This window comes from Crotalus tigris, unplaced genomic scaffold, assembly GCF_016545835.1.
Source record: "Crotalus tigris isolate CLP2741 ecotype Arizona unplaced genomic scaffold, ASM1654583v1 scf7180000017836.1595184, whole genome shotgun sequence".
Taxonomy (NCBI): Eukaryota; Metazoa; Chordata; class Lepidosauria; order Squamata; family Viperidae; genus Crotalus; species Crotalus tigris.
This window is the reverse complement of record NW_024096663.1, coordinates 810392-836476: the sequence shown is the minus strand read 5'-3', so window position 1 is coordinate 836476 and position 26085 is coordinate 810392. Positions and strand designations below refer to the sequence as shown.

Genomic DNA, 26085 nt, shown 5'->3' with positions numbered 1-26085 from the left:
AGGAATGGCGGCCGCCGTTCTAATTGATGAGCCCAGCTGGCCGTTGCGCTGATCCCAGCGCTTAGCAGCTGCTCAGAGCTTTCCCCAGGGCTTTCCCTTTGGGATGGCTGCTGCGAGCCCAACTTTGCACTGATCCCAGTGCTTAGTAGCTGATCAGGACTTTCCCCAGAGCTTTCCCTTTCCCTTTCTGGAGCCTAGGGCTCTCTCCGATTGGATGGCTGCTGCACTGGTCCCAGCACTTAACAGCTGGCCTGGGTTTTCCCCTTCTTTAAAGCTGAAGTCTCAGGAGAAGCTTCAGCTCTGTAGATGGAGAAAGGAGGGAAACCCCCTCCCAGTCTTCTACAGCCTATTTCATCCAGCGCTGATCCCAGCGCTGCTGAAGAGGCTGTGAATGAGGAGAAAACAGAATCCACCAATCAATTAATCTTTACTATCTGCCTTAGACCAGGAGCCAAATTTGTCATGTCCATCTGGGCTGAGACCAAGTCAAGAATGGGGAGTGGTTACCCAAGGACGGGCGTGGCTAATTTGGCTGACTTGGTCTAATGGTCAGGAAGGCAGAGTTAACCCATTGGTGGATTCTCCATCTGTGGTGCTGGAGAATAAATTTCCTTTGTTATATATACTGGCAAGACTTTGGGTGATATGTAGGCAAGAATTTCTTGTTACATATCATAGGTCCAAAATATTGATAATTATTTTTTTCTTATAAGCTGGATAATGCTAATAAAGTTTCTTTCCATAGAGTAGAAACTTAATTTAAAAATTTAATGAAGTATAACTTTAAACTATAACTATATAATACATTGCTGGTTAAATTTTTATTATTATTTTTGTTCAAAATCTAAAAGTGTTGCAAACATAGTGGTATAAGATAAGTTGTTCATTCCAGTAGTTTTAGATAATAGGCAAGATAGTTTATATATTATTGTTCAGTACCTAATAATTTTAAAGACATGATAGCATAGATTTGATTATTTATAATCTATTATTTTCTTCAGTTCAGGATTAATTATAGTTCTTACACACCTCTTAAATAGCAGGTCATTTTTACTTAGTAGAAGAATCGGTGTAATAATTATGATATGATCTGTGTAATTATCTTTCTTACTTTTGTCAACATAGAGCCAAAGGAGTGCACGCAAGATGAAATGGGGAACCAGCACTCCCAACTTTGCTCTACACAGATCAGCTTAATTCATGTCTTCCATCATGCTAGAAAGTGTGTGGTGGCCAAAGCAAGCAACCTCTTGCAGGTTTTTCAACTGCAAATGTTTGCTATACCATGTATCTAGTCATCACGAAGTTACCAAGTCACAGACCTGCAATTCCAAGTCTATCAGGAAATGCAAGAGTGACACTTACTTCCAGTTAGAATAGGGAGTGGGACAGGGCTTTAAGGAGAAGCCTTACTAGTGAAAAAGATAATCTGGAGGGCTGTGAATACTTGGTTCTTCCCCAAGTATTTGACTAAGATGGGAGTGGAACTATGAAGATGTTCTATTGCTGGAAGAAAAGGGCATTCTTGATTTTAACTTTGTTTGATGGATTGTTGTGATCTGCCTAGAGTCTCTGTATAAGATAAGTAGCCATATAAGTCCTGTAAATAAATAAATACAGCAAGTAAGCAAACCTTGTGGGCAGAATTGGGTTCATGGTTAGAAATTGTCTATTTCTTATATAATAGATATCAAAAAGGGGTTCGATCTGGATGCAATCTTTCTTACTAATTCAAGACCATCTATTTTAGAGAATTCTTTGCAAGCATGAGTACTGATATATGCTGATTTAAATTCTTTGGAAGGAAAGCATATCCAAATGTAAAAACCCATTTTTATTCTGATATCAACATACTTGTTTCCTTTGGTTAAAATAAGTGATAATAATTACAAAAAAAATTAGAAACTTTAAAACCTGTTACAGAAACAAGGCACCCTAAATCCTAACCTAAGCCCATGTGAACAAAAACATTTTTTACATCTTACAAATGTTACAGATATGAGAACTGAAGCTTCTTGGAGCAGAAATGAAACGTTTTCAAGGAAAAAACTAAGAAAGTCCTGTTGCTTTTTGAAGAGCACCTTTGGGACTCATGGACACTAGGTACAAATGAAAATTAACATGAAAAACACTTTTAGTCCTGTTGAATTCATGCAGCATGTTGGAAACATTATGTGATTAAATACATTAAAGTTATTAAAAGTTAGGTGCAGCATCGTAAAGCTCTTGAAAAAGCTTAATAAATAATTTGTATATTTGCTGCGTAAAAGATTTTAATGCATTTTGCCAAAGTGTACTAGTTTTCTTTAATATCAGTAAAATTTGAATGCTTTAAAAATAATTTGCATAAAGCTTGGGATGCCTTTCAAAATATATATTTCTTTTAAGCATACATTTTAAAAATTGGTTTATACGATGGATTCTCAGGAGGGAGAGAAGTCCAGAGTAAGAAGCAACTCAGCCGAGACATTACGTGTGAGAGCTAGACCACAGCTGAGCCCAAAATTTCTGTTGCTAAGTGAGACATTTGTTAAGTGAGTTTTGCCCCATTTTACAACTTTTCTTGCCGGAGTTGTTAAGTGAATAATTACAGTTGTTAAGTTAGTAACACAATTGTTAAGTGATTCTGACTTCCCCATTGACTTTCCTTTTCAGAAGGTTGCAAAAGGTGATCACGTGATCCTGGGACACTGCAACTGTCATAAATATGAACCATTTGTCAAGTATCTAAATTTTGATCACATGACCAAGGGGTGCCACAACAGTTGTAAGTGTGAAAAACTGTCATAGTCACTTTTTTCAGTGCTGTTGCAACTCTGAACAGTCACTAAAAGAATAATTGTAAGTCAAGGGGTACCTGTATATTTTCATTTTTTATTTCTTTTCTATTTCTATTTTTCTCTTTTCTGCACTTTTTATTCTTTCTATTTGTTCTATTTTTTTCAGTTTGTATTAGCTTTTTATTACTGTAACTATAATCTTTATTAAAATTACTACATATACAGTATATAAAGGCAATATTGTGAAAAGGTAATGGACAGAAAGTAAGTTACCCTTTTGCTGGATCTCCTGAGATAGTTTATCTGTTACTATGTTCAGCGTTTAATGATGATTCAATATACTGGCATGTACCACAAGTGTTATTGTGTTTCCGTGGGATTTCTGCAAGTCTCGCTAGTGTCTCTTGCCTTATTTATATAACTGAGCTTTGTTTATCAGACTATGTTGGGCCTCAAAGGCCCTTTTTTACACTATAAAAAGTTAACCTCGAGGCTAATGACATTATAGTTCATTTGATTTTTAGAACTTTTTTTTTTTTTTAAAAAAAAATACATCCTTGAAGGAATCTACAGGGCTATGTTGTTTAGCTTTTACTTTTACCTAATGGACAATCATTTAAATATAACACAGCAGCTTGTTGCAGCTGTCAAAAAAGCCAACACAGTCAAAGACTGCATTAATAAGAGCAACAAAGGTGATTAGGGGATTGGAGGCTAGAACATGTGGAAAATGGCTTCAGGAATTGGGGATGTCTAGTTTAATGAAAAGGACTAAAGGTGACATGATGGCAGTGTTCCAATATCTCAGGGGTTGCCACAAAGAAGAGAGAGTCAAGCTATTCTCAAAAGCACTTGAAGGCAGAACAAGAAGCAATGGATGGAAATTAATCAAGGAGAAAACTAACCTAAAACTAAGGAGAAATTTCCTGACACTTAGAACAATTGATCCGTGGAACAACCTGCCTCCAGAAGTTGTGAATGCTCCAACACTGGAGGTTTTTAAGAAGAGATTGAACAACCATTTGTCTGAAATGGTATAGGGTTTCTTGCTTGAGCAGGAGATTGGACTAGAAGACCTTCCAATTCTGCTGTTCAGTTATTCTGTTAAACTTGCCATTCTGATAGTCAGGAATAATCACGTAGCTAAGATTTGACTACCTGCTCCCACGGAGTTCAGACTTGTCTCCGCTTCCCAGCTGTTTTTGTCCTCAGGGACAAAACGAGCCGCTGCAAACACCTCCGTGCTTAAAGAGAACTGGACTTTTTTCTGTTTAATTTTTTGCAATTTTTAAGAAGGAGTAAAGCTTTTTTTTAATTCTTTTTCTCTTCCTTTTTTTTTCCCTTTTTTCTTTTTATTATAATGACCTTCTCTGGAGGGAGTTATGATTTTTGAAGGAATTTTTATAATTTTTTAAGAAGGACTAAAGGTTTTTCTTTAAGATGGCTCCAAAGCGTCCAGGGATTTCTACAGCTTCTAAATCAACAGTTTCACCCTCTTCCGGGGGTCAGCTAATAACTATGAAGGATTTGCAAGACATGATGGGAGATGTTATAATTCAAATTAGGGCAGAAATGAAAAAGATTTTAGAGGAAAATAATAAGATCTTGAGACAAGATTTTGTTTTGGCTTTAGAAGGAGTTGCTTCTGTTCTTGAAAAGGTGAACTCCCATGTGGAAGAGGTAGCTGAAAAAGTGGACATAATGGAGGGGAAAATTGAAAGTATGGAAAAAGAAATGGAAAATGAGATTCTTATGCTTCAATATGGACAAATGGAATATGCCTTAAGAATCAGAGGCCTGGGAGAGTCTTTGCAAGGAGATCTGAAAGAGATGGTTGCAAAGGACTTTGCATTGATTTTGAATAAAGAAAAAGAGGGAATACTTAGTGAAATTGAAAAATTATTTAGGGTTAACTCTGTGGTGGCAGCACAGAAGAATCTGCCAAGAGATGTGGTAATTTACTTTGGTAAAAGATCTTTACGCAATGAAATTGTGCAAGCCTATTATAAGAAGAGATTTCAAATTGCTTCACAAGATGTTATAATTTTTAAGGAGATCCCATCTAAAATTTTAAGAAGAAGAAAGGAGTTTGCTTTTCTAGCAAATGAACTTAAAAAGAGAAAAATTCTATTCAGATGGGATGTTCCGACTGGAATGGTGGTGAACTACCTGGGGACATGTCATAGACTTAATACTGTTTCTCAAGCAAAAGATTTTTATACTTCGGTCCTGGGGGTATGTGCATCGCCATCTATTAGGTCTCAACAAGTCCAGATTGAGGAGCAGAAGACAACTTGTGTAGCACACAATTCCAAAGAAAAGCAGCAACAGAAGAAGGTTAAGGAAGTTTCATATTCAGTGGTCTCTGGATCTCTGGGAGATGTTAGACCTATAAAGTCTTTGGAGCAATCTTCAAGGGTGGAATTGCTGCCTGAAATGGAAATTGGGAAATCTCAGTTTGAGGGGCATCAACAAGAGAGGAACGGGCAGAGGATAACTTGTACAACTTATAATTGTAAAGATCATCACAAGGAGGAATTTAAGGAACCCTTACCTGTATTGGCTTCGGAGTCGATGGGAGATTCAGGAATTTTGGAGCAGTCTCCTAAGGCAGAACTTGCAGCATTTCTTGCGAGTTCGATACAAGAAAGAATGGAAATGGAAGAATGGAAGAATGGAGAATGGAAAAAACTGGAATGTGAATAATTAATAATAATATTAATATAATTGAGACTGATAAGGATGCAGTTTCTTACAGATGGAATTTGTTATTGGTGAAGATTGAAATGTTTAATGTGTTTATTATGGATAGGCGTATAAGGGAATTTTGTTGTTTTAAGTTTTGAACCTTTAATGATAATATTGTTTAAATTTGTGTTTTGAAGGGATTATAATTTGTTCATTTTAGTGAGGGGATTCTAATGTTTTAAATTTTAAGTAATGTTTAAATTCGTGTTTTGAAGGGAGTATAACTTGTTCAAGTTTTAAGTATGCTTAAATTTGGTTTTTAAATATTATTAATATTTTTAAGAGAAAATAATTTGTTTAATTAAATGTTTAGATTTGTTTAGGAAAGAAAGTAATGTTTAAATTTGTGTTCTTGGAGGGAGTTTATACAGAATGATGATTGTATTTAGATTTGTTTAGGATTTAAAAGTGTTTCTAGTTTTTAAATATTATTATTAATATTTTTAAGAGAAAATAATTTGTTTAATTAAATGTGCTTAGATTTGTTTAGGATTTATAAGTTTTTTAAGTTTTTTCTTTTTGGATAGGAGAGAAGATTATGAAGATTGAAGGAAATATGTATTTACTTTAAGTTTTTTAAGAGTATTTAGTTTTAATGGTATAACAAAGGTTTATATGTTTATTTTTTGTTTTAGGATAAAGAAAGAGGGAGAAATTAGATTTTACACTATAGATATAGATATTTAAAGAAAGTAATGTTTAAATTTGTGTTTTTGGAGGGAGTTTATATAGAATGATGATTGTATTTAAACTTGTTTAGGTTTTAAAAGTGTTTTAAGGTTTTTTTTTGTTTTTTTTTTAATTAAGCCTGTACTCAGCTCTGGGAAGTCTAGGGGAGGGTTTGGGAGGTTGGGAAGGGGGGGGTGAGGTAGGGTTGGGGGGGTATGGGAAAGGGATTTGTTTTTGTAAAATTTAAAAAATTTTCAATTAAAAAAAAAAAGAGTTGACTACCTATTTTCATGAAAATGCACAGGAGCCAATATATTGGACATCAATATTATCCTTACATATGACAGTTCTGTTCACCCATCCAAATGCTGAGAAGTGTAATACATTAACAGCTGGGATGATATTAGTCAAATCTTATAAAAATATAGCATCTTAACTGAAACAGCAGAATGAATCTGGTAACCACCTGTGAGAAAACTGGTCAGTACCCAATTGCATATCGCATGGATCTCCAGCTTGTCTAATAATAGAAGGCTCCATTAGGCACACACAATTAGCTGGAAAGCCATGGCAAATTTGTATATTGTAGTTATGCATAATTAATACAATTTGCACAACATTTATAAAGACCCTGAATTCGGTGAATAAGTACTTTTTCTGAAGTGACATTTGAGCTATTGGAAAACTGGCTGCAACAGATTTTTGGATGCCTCATTTTTGAGATAATTGTCAATGAATATATATTCTATAACACATATTTTAATAAAGTTCAGCAATTAATCATTTGTTTACAAATGTACCTTTAAGTGGCGTTTAATCTACTGCAGCATACTTAGTTAATGTTGGTTATTTGGACACGTTCCAGTCTGGCTTTGGTAAGGAAACAGCTTTGATTTCCTTGGGAGTGATTTTCTTATATTGGGAGCAAGGTGGTATCTGTTGGACTTCTAATTTAGTATCTAATTGGTGACTTAATGAATAATGTGGATACATGATTTGATGATGATTCCAATCCTGTTTGGCTAAATATTGTTGAGAACTGTGGCTAGAGAATTACTTCTCAATCTTATAGCTATTAGTTTATGGATCACATATATGGCTCTGTTCTTTTATATCTTTTATTTCTTTCATATCTATGTGAAACTGTTGGAGCTTTGGGAATGGGTACCCTCATTGTGCTAATACTAATTATGAAATTATTTTTCATGCTTCTAGTCTTGAGGAACCATTGTTTGGATGCAGACAGATAAATAATTTTGGCTGGCAAACTGATTAGTTCAGGCAAAACTGATTTCCATTAATCCCCATTTGACATTTAAGATTGTTTTAAAGAGGATTACAAGTTTGGTGAGCAGATACAGTATCACTTCAAGATAACTCTTTGACTCTGTGACTGAAGGATTGTTTGCCATCTTTAGCTTCCTCACTATAAAGATTCGTGCCATCATTACCTCTTGTTTGGTGGTCAATCTGCAAATATTGTTATAAATTTTATATTAAAAACACGACAGCAAAGTTTTTGTCTGTTATGTGTTTTACACATCTTTGATCAGCATGTGATCATGAATTAATTACATTGGATTCCAATGCTGATCTTCTGACTATTATTCTGACTATTATTCTGATTATTAGATATTGAAACAATGGCAATAGGCAGGAGTATCTTTGAATACATATCAAGGGTTCCCAATAAAGTTAACAATAAATTTCCATAATATGATTTTGTATTTAATCTCTGAATTTCATCAGAGAGCCTACTGAATAACTTAGTAACAAGAGTAACTAAATTGATAGATAATTTATCTTTCCTATAACATCATGTCAACAATTGAAGACTATTCAGAGCAAGCCACAAGTCTATTTTTGCTTTTAAGCAAAAAAAAAAAAAAAAAAAAGCGAACATACATTTGTTTTTTCTGATATTATACAATACTTCTTAATAGTATTTATGACCTATATGCCATGTATATTGGTAAAGGTTTTCCCTGTCCAATTATGTCTGGCTCTAGAGGGTGGTGCTCATCTCCATTTCTTAGCTGAGGGAGTCGACATTGTCCAAATACATTTAATAAAATCAATCCATCTATCCAAGTTGGATATTACCAGAATATGATTCATTATAGCAACACTATCCTTCATTAGGAATATCTGTATCTGGAGAATCAAATAAAATGAATAAAAAGGATATTAAGCCATTGAATAATGACAATCTGGGATCTACCTGTATAGAAACTGGGCATTTACTGTGTAATTTCCTGAATCAAGGAAACATTGGCATGAGGGAACAGCAGCTGTTCCAAATTATTCCAGGGCAAAGAGTCAGATGTACTACTGCATGTGTGAATTCACATGCACACAGATACAGTTCTACATGCACACTCATAAATAATATGGACCTTCAAGTTCATATACATCTCTTACCACACATATCTGTCCACAGACAAGGCTTTTAACATTTCACAGAAATAAGTTGTAAAAAATAGTTCTGATTTTGTTCAGATTTCTTGTTTATGATCCAGCAATTGTAAAATTGTATTTTCCAGCATAGAAAGAAAATATTATACAAAAGGAAATTTATTAACAAAATATCTAAATATTAAGCCTCTTTACTATTGACAATAAGAGTATACCAGTTATCTAAATTAAACTGCAAATTAAGCTCATTAGGAAATGTTTCATGATAAGGTAATAGTGTTTTCATGCTATTATCCTAATGTCAGGGTTAGATTGTGGACAAAAGTGAGTTCTATTTTCTAGTCAGGCATTAAATATCAGAACAATGTGTTATAGTTAATGGATTTAGAACCTAAATAACATTTAAACAAAATAAAATCTTGCTGAACTGGAAGAGCCCTAAAACTATTTCTACCACAGGCAATATTTAATTACTATTCATCAGAATTCTAGAATTGCCAGGAACAGTGAAGTTTTAAGATGCATTATTTAACAGTATAAAGAAATCTTTGATTCTCATTGAAAAAAGAGAAGGCTTTTTATATGCGGACTTGTTTGTGCACAAGTTGTACATGAAGTGCCATCATATTAATAAATACTTTCTAATGTCTGGTGGGGTTATGCCTACATAAGAATGCAGAACATCCATGCCTTAGGTTATTTAAATTAATGAGATTGAAATTCACTTAACTATATTGGAGGGTAAGCATGTTTTTAATTTTTGATTGATTAAGTGCCATCAAGTTATTATTGATTCTTAGTAACCAGATATTTTTTCTTCATGATAGCTGTATCTGATTTGACTTTTCAGCATTTCCGACAGGGCCCACATGGCCATTGTAACCGAGTTCATCCACATTGCTGTTGATTGTCCTCTTCTCTTTCCTTCCATTTTTCTAGAGTCTTTTCTAGAGTGCTAGCTCTTTGCATAATGTATCTAATCATGTCACATAAGATCAGAAATTATTGTGTACATTCATATCATCAGTGAACCTATAGCAGAAATACTGAATTTTTAAAAACAATTAATAGAATTAAATTTTATTAAGTTAGATTTATATGCTTTAGAATGTAATACAGTTCTGTCTGATATACATATATTTCTACTTTTTAAAGATGGTAACAATTTACTATCACTAAATAAGTTAAAGGGCAAAATCCCAATACAATGCATTAGATATAGTGTGATGTTTCTGCAGATCCTGTTTAGAATGTAATCATGGAAAGAATATTAAAAAGCTATCAAACCCACTGTGATCCTTACCTAGAATACTTTGTAGAATACAAATTTGAAACCTGTATCCAAATCAGCTGAGGTATGCTAATACCTGTGTAACTCAATATATATTATTTCTAATTCTCTCAATGCAAATCACTTCAATTTTGTTCTGTTATGTATTGTACATTTTTCAAGATACTGAAGTATATGCCAGAGTCCAGGTTTGCAGCTACTATAGGTATTATAATAACAGCATAACTTCCCTCACTATAAATTCCACAAATATATGTAGATCTTATAAGTACATGCATGTGGGGAGGGGTGATAGTATGTGATAGTATATAAATTATCACAGCACCACTTTTTAAAAATGATTTCCTGAAATAATTCCAGTTGCAAAATTTAAATCCCTTTATGATTTAGGACTTTTATAAATAGATGAAAAGATACTTGCTGAAGTTTCCACCTGAAAATTTAATTTAGATTGAATAATTCTTGTGTGTGTGTATCTCTCTCATACACAAACTTAAATAGAGTGAATATAAGCAATGTTACTTATTTCACAGACCATAATAACAGACAACCTTGAAAAGTAACTGTCAAACAACATAGAGCAAGAGTAGATAAAAGATTTACATAGAAAATATGAGTATCTTAGCATTCAATTTTTTTCAGGCACATGTCTGCACAATTAAAGTAATTGCTTCAGAAAGAGACAATGGACACATTGTGAGGATATTTAGAATATTGCAGTCTGAAAACCATAAAGAACATGATTTTCTATCTTAAAGACAAAAAAGAGAAGGAGCTCAAGGCCTGGTCACTGCATTCATGCAGTGCTTTTGGCTGTAATATGGAAATCGTTTGCTGTTACTACTTCTGAGATATTCTTTTGATTTCCTATTTTGTATCAGCCCTGGAATTCCCAGGTGGTCCAGAAACCAGGACTGACTTTGCTAGCTGTGCATAACCTGTCATCATGAGTATTAACTGTTGCTTATTTCCAACTCTGATCAATAAATCTGCAATACATTCTGTAAATATTTGAGGGCAGAGTGGTTTTTTGTTCGAAGGCTGCACTTTTGACAGCTGCAATAATTCTTCAGGCAAAACCACGATTTTTGTCCAAGTTGCTGGAACACCTGAAGTTTATGTTCTGGGACCACTGAAATATTGATTTCCCTAAGTTTGATTCTGCTATGAAAAATGCCAGGTTGGATGATACTTAAGGTTGCTGGGAGTTGCATTCCCTTCATTCTGGATTGAAGTTATTCATCTGGGCTATCAAAGCATTTTTTTTTTCAATTTATTGAGATCAGAGGAATAGGAGATGAATAAATAAATACATATATCCTGTAACAATATCTGGGACTGAAGGCAATCAAAATAATCAGGATTGATTTCAGAAACAATCAATTTCTATGTCATCAAGAATGGTAAAGTAGACATTGAGTATAATTGTAGGAACTCATGGAACCTAAACTTCATTTTCTTTTTCAGAAAAAGCCTCATCACTGCTTTCTTTCAAATAGTTATCCCTGATTCATTGGGATAAAGACAAGATACAATAATAATAAAACATCTAGCTAATTGAAATACAGTGAAGGTCTCATGTCTTAGGTTTGCACAAAATTATAAAGTATCCATCACTATTATATCATTTTTAAATGCTGCCTAACACTTTTAAAGTAATGACGCTCATTACTTTAACCAATAAACCATTAATTGCCTCATTTCCAGATCTCAGAGTAATATGGCCTTTAACCACTGAAAATATTTCTTCAGGGTAACATGAAGGTATTGTCATATGAATATGCCAGAAATAAATATGTTCCCTATCCTATCCTGAAACTACTTAATTTGTATTTACTCTTCCCATGTATTCCTTTTTTCTTTGTTAAGTTGTAATCCATGACTCAATAATTTAATAATTTTGGGGAGGTTTCTGCATCTTCTTATGGTCAACATGAAAAATAAGAATGGATCTCTCTGACTGGTGGATGTGGTTTGGCTGTGAAAAGTATCAATGGAGTTTTTGTCTGAAGTAATAGTGTCAAAATAAAATGATTACTAGCAGTGTAAAATACCAAAAAGTTTTACTTTAAGATATACAATTCCCTGTCTGTAGGAAAAAAAAGCACATAATTATCTGATTACATGCCATTAATATGATGTCAATTAATAGCAACCATATAGCTAGATTGTTTCAGAATGATCTGTCTCTAGCTTTGCCCTTCATTTCTTCCAATAGTGCATACATCACTGCTATAATTGAATCCGTTCTTCTTCTTGCTGCTTATCCTTTCCTTCTCTTTCCTTTCTACTTACTTCAACATTATGGACTTCTCAAGGGAGGTCTGTCTTCACACAACGTACCCAAAGAATGATTATTTTCAGTCATGACATAATGGCTCCATGTCTGGGTTTACTCACTGAGTTGGTTTGTTGAATAAATCATAAATAGACAAGTTTGTAACCCATACCCAAACAAACTACATACTGTACATTATGGTGTATTATGCTGTTTGAATCAGACCATACTGATTCTGGTCTGCTATTGGCATGTTTGTTTTTAACATAGGGTGCATTCAAATGTGTGATCTTGAACTACAAAGAAATTCCACCCTTCAGATTTTATCCATCATGTAAATATCTTCTTCCGTGTAATTTGTTTTTAAGCAGTATGAATTTGATTTATGTATTATTTTTGTATGTATTTAGATAATTTCCAAATCAATTATTTGGCTTTTCCCAAGATTTTTAAAATGAGCTAGTGTGTTTGTTTAATTATTATTGCCAGTGAACATTTCGGGGAAAAAAGAACAGCCTACCAAGATTGAGTTGATTTTCATTGGTGCCACAGTTTAATGGTGTTCTAATGGCTGATTTTAATATTTTTGTTCTGTAACACAGTAAGAAAAGTGGAAGGCACTGTGACACAAATAATTTTTACTGTCTTTCAAACAATACTACTATTCAGGTCTGTTAATGGTTCTGTCATTAACAATATTTCCCAAAAGAAATTAGCAATAACTTTTTCCAATTAACAAGAACTTAAACCACAAAATTAGTATACAGTTGTTCTTCATGGTTCAAGTTTCCCTGTAATGTCACCACCTACTTCAGATGTCCTGTGTGAGCGATAAATTTTGGTCACACTGAATCACACAATGTGGTGTACAGCTGTCAAGTGACAACAGGCTTCCTGCCTGTTAAGTCAATGTATTTGAAGCATAATTCATTTCTATATGGATGTATAGTCTGAGACTTTAGGATTATACACAGGTCTGAAAGTCTTGTTTCCTCCAAGGGTTGCCCTCCTAAATGGGCACAGAAAAATGTGAGACAAACAAAATGATTAAATATAGAAAAATGAGCCACTTTATTGCTTTTAAATGTATTTGTATTACATTTAAATTAACTTATATTAGTACCGGATCTGACTATTTTGGGAAGTACATTTCTGAAAATGTATTCTGTGTTGATAAGGCTTAACATTGTCATTCAAATGTGAGTAACATCTTTTGTTCTTCAGTAGGCATCCTCTTTTCATAAAATACATTAACAAAACTGGTGAGCTTCTTTATCACTGAATTACAGGAGTGGATTTAGATACCAAGTAATTTCCTAATGTCCTGCCTAGCCCTTGTAATGCCACAGATGGGCAAAACAAATATTCTCCTCTAGGAAGATTTTCCCTGATCTCTACTATCTGTACAAATGTGAAATAGATAGTTTTGAAGAGGAAGAGTATTCTCATTCTGTGTAATATTGAAACCCAGAATCCAGTTCAAACAAGTTATTATTTGGAAACCTAATTTTTTTTGTACTTCATGTTTTTCTCCTTTAAATTTGTTTTTAATATCACATATCATTTAAAAGGAAGTTTGCATGATTGCACCATTACCCTTTATGTTTTGGGGATCATTACAAAAGTACATTAGGAATTGTATTTTGTAGGTTGTGTTTCTATTATAAGCTGCAGGAAAAGTCTTGAGAAGAAGCTAATAAAAATCTTCTTGGGGAAGCTAATAAAAATCTGTTCCTCCAATATCTATAATAATGGCCAGCATTCTATTCAAAGAAAAGGGACACTATACTGGATAAAGACAAATCATCTCTCAAATGGAACCACAGTAACTGGAAATTCCTACATTTTTTTTCTCCCATAAACACATAAAATGCTTGGCTCACAGTTGAATTATTTCCCTGTTCAGCTTTATGTTTTCAAAACAAATTGATTCCCTGAGGACATTAATCATTTTGGCAAAATATTTTCCTACTGTAGCATAGTATAATATACTATAATAATATAATATACCTCTCACTGGAGAAGGGCCTAATGCTGGGAAAGATTGAGGGCAATAGAAGAAGGGGACGACAGAGAATGAGATGGCTGGATGGAGTCACTGAAGCAGTAAGCGTGAACTTAAATGGACTCCAGAAGATGGTAGAGCAGCGGTTCTCAACCTGTGGGTCGCGACTTCATTTGGGGTCGAACGACCATTTCACGGAGGTCGCCAAACAATGCGATCCGCCATTTTTTCTCAGCTGGCGGCACCACGCATGTGCGCCGCGCATGGGGGCGCTGCCGTGCACGTGTGCCGCGCATGGGGCCACCACCACACATGCGCGCCGTGCATGGGGCCGCTGCCGTGCACGCGCGCTATGCATGGGACGCCGCCGCGCATGCGCACTGTGCATGGGATGCCGCCACGCATGCGTACCACGCATGAGGCGCCACCGCGCATGCGTGCCATGCTGCGCATGCACGGCGCATCCTTATGACCGGGGTCGCCGGTATAAAAAGGTTGAGAACCACTGTGGTAGAGGAATGGAAGACCTGGAGGAATGTTGTCCATGGGATCGTGATGGGTCGGACATGACTTCGCAATTAAAAACAACAAATAATATACAATACTATTAACGAGTCCAGACTCACTGAGAGTCATGTGGCATACATCCTTAATAAATTACTGTGGTTGGTTGCATAGTCTGTTAGATGTTTAGGCTGGATTAGCAGTTTTATCCCTTTATCAAGTCCTTCTAAAAACCTTGGATAGGCAGATGTTGTTGTTTGATGGTGTTAAAGGAACTATCACAGGATGTAAGCTTTCCCAAGTAAAGCTGCCTTTTGCATCTGACTGATGGTGATTTTGTCTACAGATAATCCCCGAGTTACAAGCGTTCACTTCGAAGTTATGCGATAAGTACCCCCTAGCGTTTATGAGAAAATCCCAAAATTACAATGTTGCAGCACCACGGCAGTTGTTTGCTGTTATGAATGACTGCAGAGGCTCTGCAACATTCACCCTATTTCCCCCTTCCCCACAGCTGCTTCCCCCTCCCTTCCCGCTGCGTTTTCAACCACCCCATTTCCTTACAGAAGGATCTCCCCATCTTTTGAAGGTCTCTGTTCAGATAAAAGGCGTTTGAGTGCCTATGGGACCCTTGGAAACACAATGATTCACTGTGTTTCTAAGTGTCCCTAGGTGCTCAAACACTTTTTATCTGAACGGAGACCTTAGGGAAATGGGGAACTCCATCTATGTGCAAATTGCAACACTTGAAAACACAGCAATTCACTGCATTTCAAATGTTGCATTTGCTCACATATGGAGCTCCCCATCTTCCCAAGGTTTCCGTTTGGATAAAAGATTTTTGAGTGCCTATGGGACCCTTGGAAATGCAGCAATTCACTGCGTTTCCAAGGATCCCAAGGTACTCAAACACTTTGTATCTGAATGGAGACCTTGGGGAGATGGGGAGCTCCATCTGTGTGTGAATGCAATGCTTGAAAATGCAGCGATTCGCTATCTTCTCCAGCATGACGAGTGGAGAATCCACCAATGGGTTAGCTTCGTCTTCTTGCCCATAAAGACTAAGTCAGCCAACTTGCCAGCCTCCCTCCCTGGACCAGGATTCCCCAGTCACAATTTAGTCTTTTGCCTGAGAGGACTTGGTAACTTGGCTCTCTTAGTTTCTAGGCAAGACCAGTGTGAAACAGGTCGTATATATATATATATTTTTCCTTAATTTCCATTGTATTTAATTCCCCTAGCTGCTGCTGTTTTCGCGGTGGAGCTCAATCGGTCAGATCCCAGCACTCTGACAGGCTTCGGCTGAAGCCTCAAGCTGGCTACGTGGCAGAACAAAGGGGGCGGTCGCCATTTTCAGAGGCCACATGGTTATACTTCAGCATAGGGGGTTGGAATCTTCCCGTTGCAGTTAGGAAGCCCAAATCAGCTTATTTTCTAGCATATTGTTGCCGCTCCAACAGCATCAAATTGTGACTGCAGCATGGACGGGGAGACTTGCGGCCGCCGTCTTTTCTCTAGCCACGAAATTTGAACAGACTGGGTTGCCAGCTCTATTTCTGGATGCTTTAAGTTCAGATTGTGTTAACTGCTCTACATGCAATGGCGGCACTCTAATCCGGCTGCAGACGGACTGGTAAAATAAACAGAGTCCGGGGAGAATCAGGAAGGTCTGAAACTGCATTTGTCGGGGGGGTCCCTCATCAGATCAACCCCCACATTCAATATTGGATTACTGGTACAGGATTGACTGCAAAGCAGTAACCTTACAATAATAATAATAATAATAATAATAATAATAATAATAATAATAATAGTAATAGTAGTAGTAGTAGTAGTAGTAGTAGTAGTAGTAGTAGTAGTAGTAGTAGTACTGGAGAGACCAAACTGGCCTACAAGAAAGACCAAATGAAGAACAGAATAGAGGCATGGGAAGACAAAGCACTACATGGCCAGTACATAAAAAAAATAGCTGGGAAAGCAGATAATAACAATGGCAATGGCTAAGAGCAGGAAAATTGAAGAAAGAGACCGAGGGACTAATTCTGGCTGCACAAGACCAAGGCTTAAGGACAAACGCATATAAAGTCAAAATTGAGAAGACAACAACAGACAGTAAGTGCCGCCTATGTAAAGAAGATGAAGAAACAGTGGACCACCTGGTAAGCTGTTGCAAGAAGATTGCACAGACTGACTACAAGCAGCGGCATGACAAAGTAGCAACAATGGTGCATTGGAAGATCTGCAAAAAATATCATTTGCCTGTAAGCAAAAACTGGTGGGATCATAAAATAGAGAAAGTCATAGAAAATGATAAAATTAAACTGCTCTGGGACTTCAGAATTCAAACAGACAAGCACCTGCAACATAACACCCCAGACTTAACAATTGTTGATAAGAAAGACAAAAAAGTCTGGATAGTGGACGTGGCAGTGCCTGGAGACAGCAGAACAGACGAGAAAGAACTGGAGAAGATAACAAAATACAAAGACCTACAAATAGAAATAGAAAGACTGTGGCAAAAGCAAGCAAGGGTAGTACCAATAGTGATAGGCTCCTTGGGTGCAATCCCAAAACAACTGGAGCACGACTTGAACACCACTGGCATTGACAAATTCGTTATTAGTCAATTGCAAAAGGCAGCCTTACTAGGAACTGCTTCCATCCTGCGACGATATCTGTAATACCTCAAACATCCACATCTGCCTATCCCAGGTCCTGGGTAAGGACTCGATAGGTAGACATAATGCCAAATCCAGTCTGAACATCTGGCTGACTGTGCGATGATCCATCAATAATAATAATAATAGACAAAATGATCTTGGAAAACTACAAGAAAAGGAAGACCAATCTGAATGTGGCATGGATTGACTACAAAAAGGCATTTGACTCTCTGCCACATGACTGGATAATCAAGTGCCTAGAAATAACAGGAGTCAGTAGAAACATCAGAAAATTTGGCAAATATCGATGGCACAATGGAAGACACAGCTGCAGATCAATGGTGAGAGACTGGGAGAGGTTAATGTCAAGAGAGGAATATTTCAAGGAGATTCATTATCACCATTACTATTTGTTATTGCACTGTTTCCTCTGTCAACAATGCTGAATAACTCAGGACATGGCTATCAAACATCAAAAACATCTGCCAGACTATCCCATCTCCTTTACATGGATGATCTGAATCTGTATGGAAAAACATCATCTGAAATAGAATTGCTGCTCAACACTGTCTGTATATATAGCCAAGATATTGTTATGGAGTTTGGCTTGGACAAATGTGCCACACTTACTATCAAACAAGGAAAAATAGTGAAAACTGAAGGAATCAAGATGCCCCACGAAAATAACATTAAGAGTCTGGATGAGGAAGATTACTACAAATACTTGGGTATCCTTCAAGCTGACAACATCAAGCACACTGAAGTCAAAAAAAGATTAGAGGTGAATACATCAAGAGAGTGAAGAAGATCTTAAAGTCCAACTCAATGGAGGAAATACCATAAAGGCAATCAACACCTGGGCAATTCCAGTCATTAGGTACACAGCTGGAATAGTGGACTGGACTCAAGCAGAACTAAAAGCAATGGATAGGCAGACCAGAAAAATAATGACAATGAATCATGCCCTTCATCCACGCAGTGACATTGATAGACTTTATCTACCAAGGCAAATAGGTGGGCGTGGAATGCTACAAGTACATCAGATGGTTGAAGAAGAAAAAATGGCTTTGGAAGAATATCTGAAGAACAATGATGAAGATGCACTGAAATTAGTATATCAGGAAGGCTTACTAACTACTGGAGAGACCAAACTGGCCTACAAGAAAGACCAAATGAAGAACAGAATAGAGGCATGGGAAGACAAAGCACTACATGGCCAATACATTAAAAAATAGCTGGGAAAGCAGATAATAACAAGACCTGGCAATGGCTAAGAGCAGGAAAATTGAAGAAAGAGACCGAGGGACTAATTCTGGCTGCACAAGACCAAGGCTTAAGGACAAATGCATACAAAGTCAAAATTGAGAAGACAACAACAGACAGTAAGTGCCGCCTATGTAAAGAAGATGAAGAAACAGTGGACCACCTGGTAAGCTGTTGCAAGAAGATTGCACAGACTGACTACAAGCAGCGGCATGACAAAGTAACAACAATGGTGCATTGAAAGATCTGCAAAAAATATCAATTGCCTGTAAGTGAAAACTGGTGGGATCATAAAATAGAGAAAGTCCTAGAAAATGATAAAATTAAACTGCTCTGGGACTTCAGAATTCAAACAGACAAGCACCTGCAACATAACACCCCAGACTTAACAATTGTCGATAAGAAAGACAAATTCACTATTAGTCAATTGCAAAAGGCGGCCTTACTAGGAACTGCTTCCATCCTGCGACGATATCTGTAATACCATCAAACATTCACATCTGCCTATCCCAGGTCCTGGGTAAGGACTCAATAGGTAGACAAAATGCCAAATCCAGTCTGAACATCTGGCTGACTGTGCGATGATCCATCATCATCATCATCATCATCATCATCAGAGAAAAAAAAGAAGCCTATATTTACAGTCTACTGGCAATATATGTGTGCTTGCCATATCTGCCACCACCAACGCTACTAGTGAGCTGGAGGTACCATTAAGTTGATCAAGCTGCCACTAAGTGGATCACAGAAGTGCGGGTCGTACCATTAATTTGGTCTTGCTGCTCACGCCTGGTTTGCAATTGCTGCAATAATCAATTTCTTGCATTCCATCAGGTTGGCCTGTGACCATTATCCAGGCCCCTTATTGAGAGATACCCCTCAGTCACATTATTGAGATATCCATCTGTGCAGATTACCAAGCCTTAATATTGCGAGATACCTCTCAGTCACACCACTGAGTTATCTCCTATTGCAATGGCAGACACCAGCACTCCCCAGACCTTCCAGAGTACCTCAACCAGTCCTTCTGGACATAAGAGGTCAAAACCATCCAAGCAGGAAGCAGTGGGAAGGATCAAGGCCAAAGCAATATCTGGCAAGAGATCCTCTAAGACTGTTGACAGGGAGGCTAGATGGAGACATCAGGCCCTAGAGAAACAATTTTCCAGGGCTGAAAAGTGACAAAACACAGCAGGAGCCAGACTGGCATCCCGTTTACACAGAGGCAGAGGTATTTGGCCCTTTACAGGCTCCTCAAGCTTCAGGGACCCCAAGATCTGGGCCCCGGGAAGCAGACGCTGATCCATTCGCTATCCCCAGGGAGGAACAGGCAGAGAGGTTCCCCCTAAGTGAAGGGCCTGACCTTCAGATCCAGGCACCCAGGTCAAGGATTAGGTCCCTGAGCCCAGAGGCATCATTTACTCCCACAGCGGTGGGACTTCACCCTTCAGAGAATCAGGGAGCCTTATCACCTGAGCATTTACAGGTTCTGATATGTCAGGCTGTCGCGTAAGGCATAGCCTCCACAATGCAACAGAGAGCCAGAGCTGAATCTGTAGCATCAAGGTATCAATCCTATCTATCCCAAGAGGAGGCTACGGCATACCAGGTATCAATTTCCCCATCCCAATCTTCCAGAAGCAGAATGTCGCTCACTGGGGACTATGAGCAAATGAACCAGGGGCTGTCAGAGGACGAGGACCTATCCCCGGACCCCCACCATTCGTAGGCCTCTTTAATCCGGCCCTCTTCAAATCCTTGCTCCACAAGGCTAGCTAAGATTGGGCTAGCAAGAGACTCTCAGGAGGGGCCCTTGACCAGCCAGGGTACTACTAACAGGGTGTTCTCAGAACCCACCTTCACATAGCAGCACATCCATTGTCCCCCCTCTTCTTTAATACAATCCAAAAGCATTGGGGAATGCCAGGCAACTTCCCCTCGATGGGGGGGGGGGACAGACAGGAAGGTGTTCAATGTGGACCCCGCATTATCAGAAGTGCTAGAGGTTCTGATAGTAAATGAACCCTTAGTGCCACTGTTCTCCCCCTCCATGGTATCTGGAGACATGGCGGAGGTCTTGAGGTCAGAGGACAAGAAGGCGGAACTTACCTTCCACAGGACACATCAGGCCTCGGCATGGGCGGCAAGGGCAGCCATATCCACCTTCTTTGCTAGAACCTCCCTACTCTGGCTGCGCCAGTTACAGACCAGAGTCTCACCAGAGGATGACAGAATGCACCATGACTTAAGGAGCTAGTGGCTGCAGCAGAGTACATGGCGGACTCATCTTTACATGCCGCCAGTTATTCCGCCAGAGCGATAGCTTCCAACATCACAGCTCACAGACTGTTGTGGCTCAGACAGTGGTGTGCAGACATCAAGGCCAAGTGGCGGCTAGTAGCTGCCCTGTACAGAGGTGGCCTACTTTTTGGGTGAGGCCTTAAATCCTTATCTGATCAAAAACAAGGATAAATGCAGGGTCATGGCCCATCTCTCAAGAAGGGGAGATAGGAGAACTATTACCTATGCCCACAGGCAGACCTTCCGATCTGAAACAGGATTGGAGTTCTCTCAGTTCTCCCATCCCTTTCAGCCCAGAACAGACCGTCAAGTTGACAGATCTGGCAACAGGGACAGATTCAGACAACAATTCCAGTCGAAACGGCCTCTTTCGTGGCATGGGGGGGGGGCGCCGCCCCCTTTGCAAGTCCAAGTGATGGCAGGGAGACTTCTCTCATAGGTGGCAGGCTGGCCCTTTTTGCACACAAATGGCAAGCCACCACCATGGACCTTTGGATCCTAAACACCATCAGATTCGGCCTATCCCTGGAATTCACCTCCAAACCCCCGAGGCACTTCATGCCTTGCCCATCACCCAAGGATCCAGTCAAATGAGGTCTCATCAAGGAGGCCATTCAGCACCTTCTGGAGATCCAAGCCATAGAGCCGGTACCAGCAGGGCAGAAGGGACTGGGGTTCTATTCCATTCTGTTCATTGTTCCAAAGACCTTGGGAGGATGGAGGGCAATCCTCGATCTAAAAAGACTAAACAATCACTTGGCATACAGGAGATTCAAAATGAAGACAATCCAATCCATATTGGCCGGCATCAGAAGGGGAGACCTCCTAATGTCCATCGATCTGATGGAAGCATACCTGCATATCCCCATACTTCCCGAGCATCGGAAGTTTCTAAGGTTTTGCTATGCAGGCCAACACCTGCAATACAGAGCTCTACCCTTTGGCCTCTCATCGGGCCCCAAAGTGTTCACAAAGGTTCTGGCAACGCTAGCTGCACATCTGAGGACCATCCTGGTATGTGTCCAGTGCTACCTGGATGACATCCTTATCCAATCCTCCTCCATCCAGGTGGCACAGTCAAAACTGGCATTGATCTTAAAGACCCTCCAAGACCACAGGTTCTCGGTAAATTTCCAAAAAAGCCAAACAGTTCCCTCGACCCGTCTCCTTCACTTGGGGGCAGTGATAGATACAAGGAAGTGCAAGGTTTTCCTATCTCGAGAACATCGAAACAGCATTCGAGTCCTAGTCACTCAGATTCGAAGGAAATGCGTTGCCACCCTCGCTATGCTTTTCCAATTACTGGGAAAGATGATCTCATGCATAGCAATTGTGCCTAGGGCACGACTGCACTCCAGAAGTCTCCAATAATTCCTGCTCCCATTCCAGAAGCTAGGGACCAGCTCTTCCAACCAAAGGGTAAGGGTACCATCACAAATTCTGAAATCCCTTCAATGGTGGGTTTCCCCATCGGTGGACAAAGGGACTCTGTTCAAGGAGCCCACTCGGGTCGTCCTGACCTCGGATGCCAGCTTATTCAGCTGGGGAGCCCACCTACTATCACTGATAGCACAGGGCCAGTGCTCAGAATCATACACCTGGCCCTATGCCACTTCCTTAGCTCAGTGGCAAAACAATATGTTCTAGTCCTCACAGACAACGTGGTGGCAAAAGCCCATGTCAACCGGCAAGGGGGTACCCACTCCAGATCCCTCATGGCCGAGGCTCAGTTGTTGGGAACCTGGGCAGAGACCAACCTCTTTTCCATCAAGGCCGAACACATCTCGGGAGAGACAAACCAGCAGGCGGACTTCCTGAGCAGAACAACAGTGGACCACTCAGAGTGGAGCCTGCATCCAGAGCTCTTCAGGGAGGTTTGGTCTGCCAGTAGTGGAACTGTTCGCCACTTCAGCAAATTCCCAGCTTCCCAGGTTTTTCTCCCACTTCCCAGATGCCCTCTGGGGGCCATGGCCCAGGGAACTGCTATATGCATTCCTTCCTCTTCCTCTAATTCAAGCAACTATCCAAAAGATACTGCAGGAACGGGCAGAGGTGATACTTATTGCTCCACACTGGCCAAGACGACCATGGTTTGCAGACCTCGTAGGTTTTTCGGCCTCCCCTCCATGGAGAATTCCTCATGACCAAATCTCACTCAGTCAAGGAACCCTGCAACATCCAGAGCCACAGTGGCTTCAGTTAACTATCTGGCACTTGAAAGGTGACTCTTGTCACAGGAGTCATATTCTCCAGATGTGATTACTATGATTCAGGCCTCAAGAAGGCCTACAATTAACAGAATTTATGACTCCACGTGGAGGAATTACTGTAACTGGTGTACAAAACAACAGGTAGACCCTTCCAAGATTACTATTCCAAGGCTTTTGGACTATTTGTTGGAGGGTCTCAAGAGTGGCTTAGCGCCCAACACAATCCACAGACAGGCATCCACCATCAGCAGTTGGATTAGGACTTGCATAGTAGGGGCGTACCAGACACAAGCCCTACAGGTTCCAAGTCAAATTACCACACATTCCACTCACAGCGCAGCAACTTCAGCAGCATGGGTGACACAGGCATCCATTGAGGAAATATGCAGGGCAGCAACATGGTCATCACTGTCATCTTTCGTGAGTCACTACAAAATAGATAGGTTTGCCTCTGCGGACGCCTCATTTGGCAGGAGTGTTCTCCAATACATAGTATCAGGGAGTGGGACACAGGCCCAGACTGCTTCCCATCCATAGGGACAGTGAGGCTTTGGTACATCCTCTTGGTGGATTCTCCACTCGTCATGCGTTGTCTTACCTGAACGCCTTTTCTCAGCATGACGATGGAGAATCTACTCCCACCCCTTAGGGTCAATCAGGCCCGGTGACAGGGGTATTTGAGCCACCACATTGAATTGTAGTCAACAGCTGCACCTCAATCGTGACTGGGGAATCCTGGTCCAGGGAGAGAGGCGTGGCAAGTTGGCTGATTTAGTCTCTATGGGCAAGAAGATGAAGCTAACCCATTGGTGGATTCTCCATTGTCATGGTGAGAAAAGGCATTCAGGTAAGACAACTCCCCTTTTCAAGCATTTCATTTGCTCACATATGGAGTTCCCCATCTCCCCAAGTTCTCTGTTTGGATAAAAGGTGTTTGAGCACCTATGGGACCCTTGGAAATGCAGCGATTTGCTGTGTTTCTAAGTGTCCCTAGGTGCTAAAACACTTTCTGTCTGAACGGAGACATTCAGGAGATGGGGAGATCCATTTGTGTGTGAATGCAATGCTTCAAAATGCAGTGAATCATGTGGGGTGATGGAAAATACAGTGATTTGCTGCTTTTCCAAGACTTGCATTTACACCCAGGAGGAGCACTCTATCTCTCCAAGGTTTCCATTCAGATTAAAAGTGAGTGGCAGTGGCTTGAGTTTCTCTGCTCCATCCAAGTGGAAGGAAATGGAGGCACAGAGCAGGATTGCTCTCAATAGGGCTGGTGCACGCGAGCAAGCAGTGCACCCACCTCTTCTTGAGAGTAATCCTGCTCTACACCTATAGTTTTTTCCTTTCGTACAGGGCAGAGAAACTCAAGCCGCCGCTGCTGCTTGAATTGGGAGAACAACAAGAAGAAAAGCAGTCAGGATTTTGGCTACCAGCTGGTCAGGCAAGGAATAGGTTAGGCGGGCTGAGTGGCTAGGTGGGGAAGGGAGATTGTGGCCGCAGAGGTGGCTGTTGCCACCAGCAGCAGCTTGGATGCAGGTGCAAGGGGACTTGCCCTGCGATGCCTCCCCGCTCAGTTGAAGGCTTTGTTCCTGCCCTCAGCGCACCCAGGCCATGGACAGCATTGGTTCCTGCACCTGGCCGACTCCAATTCCATGCTTTGCCCCATAGGCAAGTAAAATTCCTTTCCTTCCTTCCTTCCTTCCTTCCTTCCTTCCTTCCTTCCTTCCTTCCTTCCTTTCCCCTTCAATCTTCCTTCCTTCCATCTCCATCCCTTCCCCTTCAATCTCTCTCTCTCTCTCTCCTTCCTTCCTTCCTTCCTTTCCCCTTCAATCTCCTTCCTTTCCCCTTCAATCTTCCTTCCTTCCTTCCCCTTCCCTCCCTCTCAACATTTTTGAGCAAGGAAGAGTAAGCTTCTCCAGTGAGCATTGCTACCGTATTTTCCGACGTATAAGATGACTTTCTAAACCATGAAAATCTTCTCAAAAGTTGGGGGTCGTCTTATATGCCCAGATGTCTTATACGCCGGAATATACAGTATACTTCAGTTCTTGGGGTAACTGAATGTAGCAATGGAATTCTAATCAATAGCCTTAAAGTGCTTCTTCCCAATCAATATTCTGCTCTATCATAAGCAGTGTTTTCTTAACTTACATAGATTTATATCATCATTTATTTTTCATTTAAATTGCAGCAAGATGGTTACAATAGATATTTGAATTAAACTGTCATTATTATAAAGTAGGCAAAGTTCATACAGTGTTAGCTGCTGTAAAATGAATAAATTTATAATAAAATACTGCATAATTCATTAAAGCAAATGTATTTTAAATATTCACAGGAGCTTCATTAAATAGATTTGTCTGAATGTTGGTGAAACTAAATTTTATTTGAATTCATAGAATATCTTTTTAACGGGTAATTATTTTTCATTTCACTCCACATTTGTGAGGATTAGCTTTTACTATTAGTCAGTCATTATCATCTCCTCCTCCTCTTCCAAGCTAAAACATATTGATCTTTTTATTAGTCCTTGTAAAAATCCAGAAGTGAAGTAGCAGCTCTAATTCTAAATAACAAAGTACTTAATGATATAAAGTAACTGTTGTTGCTGTTGTTCTAACCATTCAGTCATGTCCAACTCTTGATGACTTTATAGGCAAAAGCTCTCCATGCTGCCCTGTCAAGAACAGCTTCTTTCAGTTGTTGAATATTCATCTTTGTATCAGTTTTGATCAAGCCAGCATGTTCTTTGTTTGCCCCTTCTTGTTCCACTAACCATTTCTAGCATCATTGACTTCTCCAATGAATTTGCACTCATGACATGGCCAAAATGAATCAGATGTAGTCTTGTGATTTGGGCTTTTAATGATGTGCCTGGTTTTATATGATTCAGTACCTTTCTGTTGGTTGCTCTGACTGTCCATAGTATGGGCAATAATTTACACCAGCACCACAGTTCCA

The 26085-nt window shown here is 39.4% G+C and overlaps 1 protein-coding gene across 6 annotated transcripts in view; it reads left to right on the top strand.

Annotated features, from left to right (window-relative positions):
• The window catches only part of NAV3 (neuron navigator 3), a 688216-nt gene that overhangs the window by 72444 nt on the left and 589687 nt on the right, over positions 1–26085 (top strand). The window lies entirely within an intron of this gene.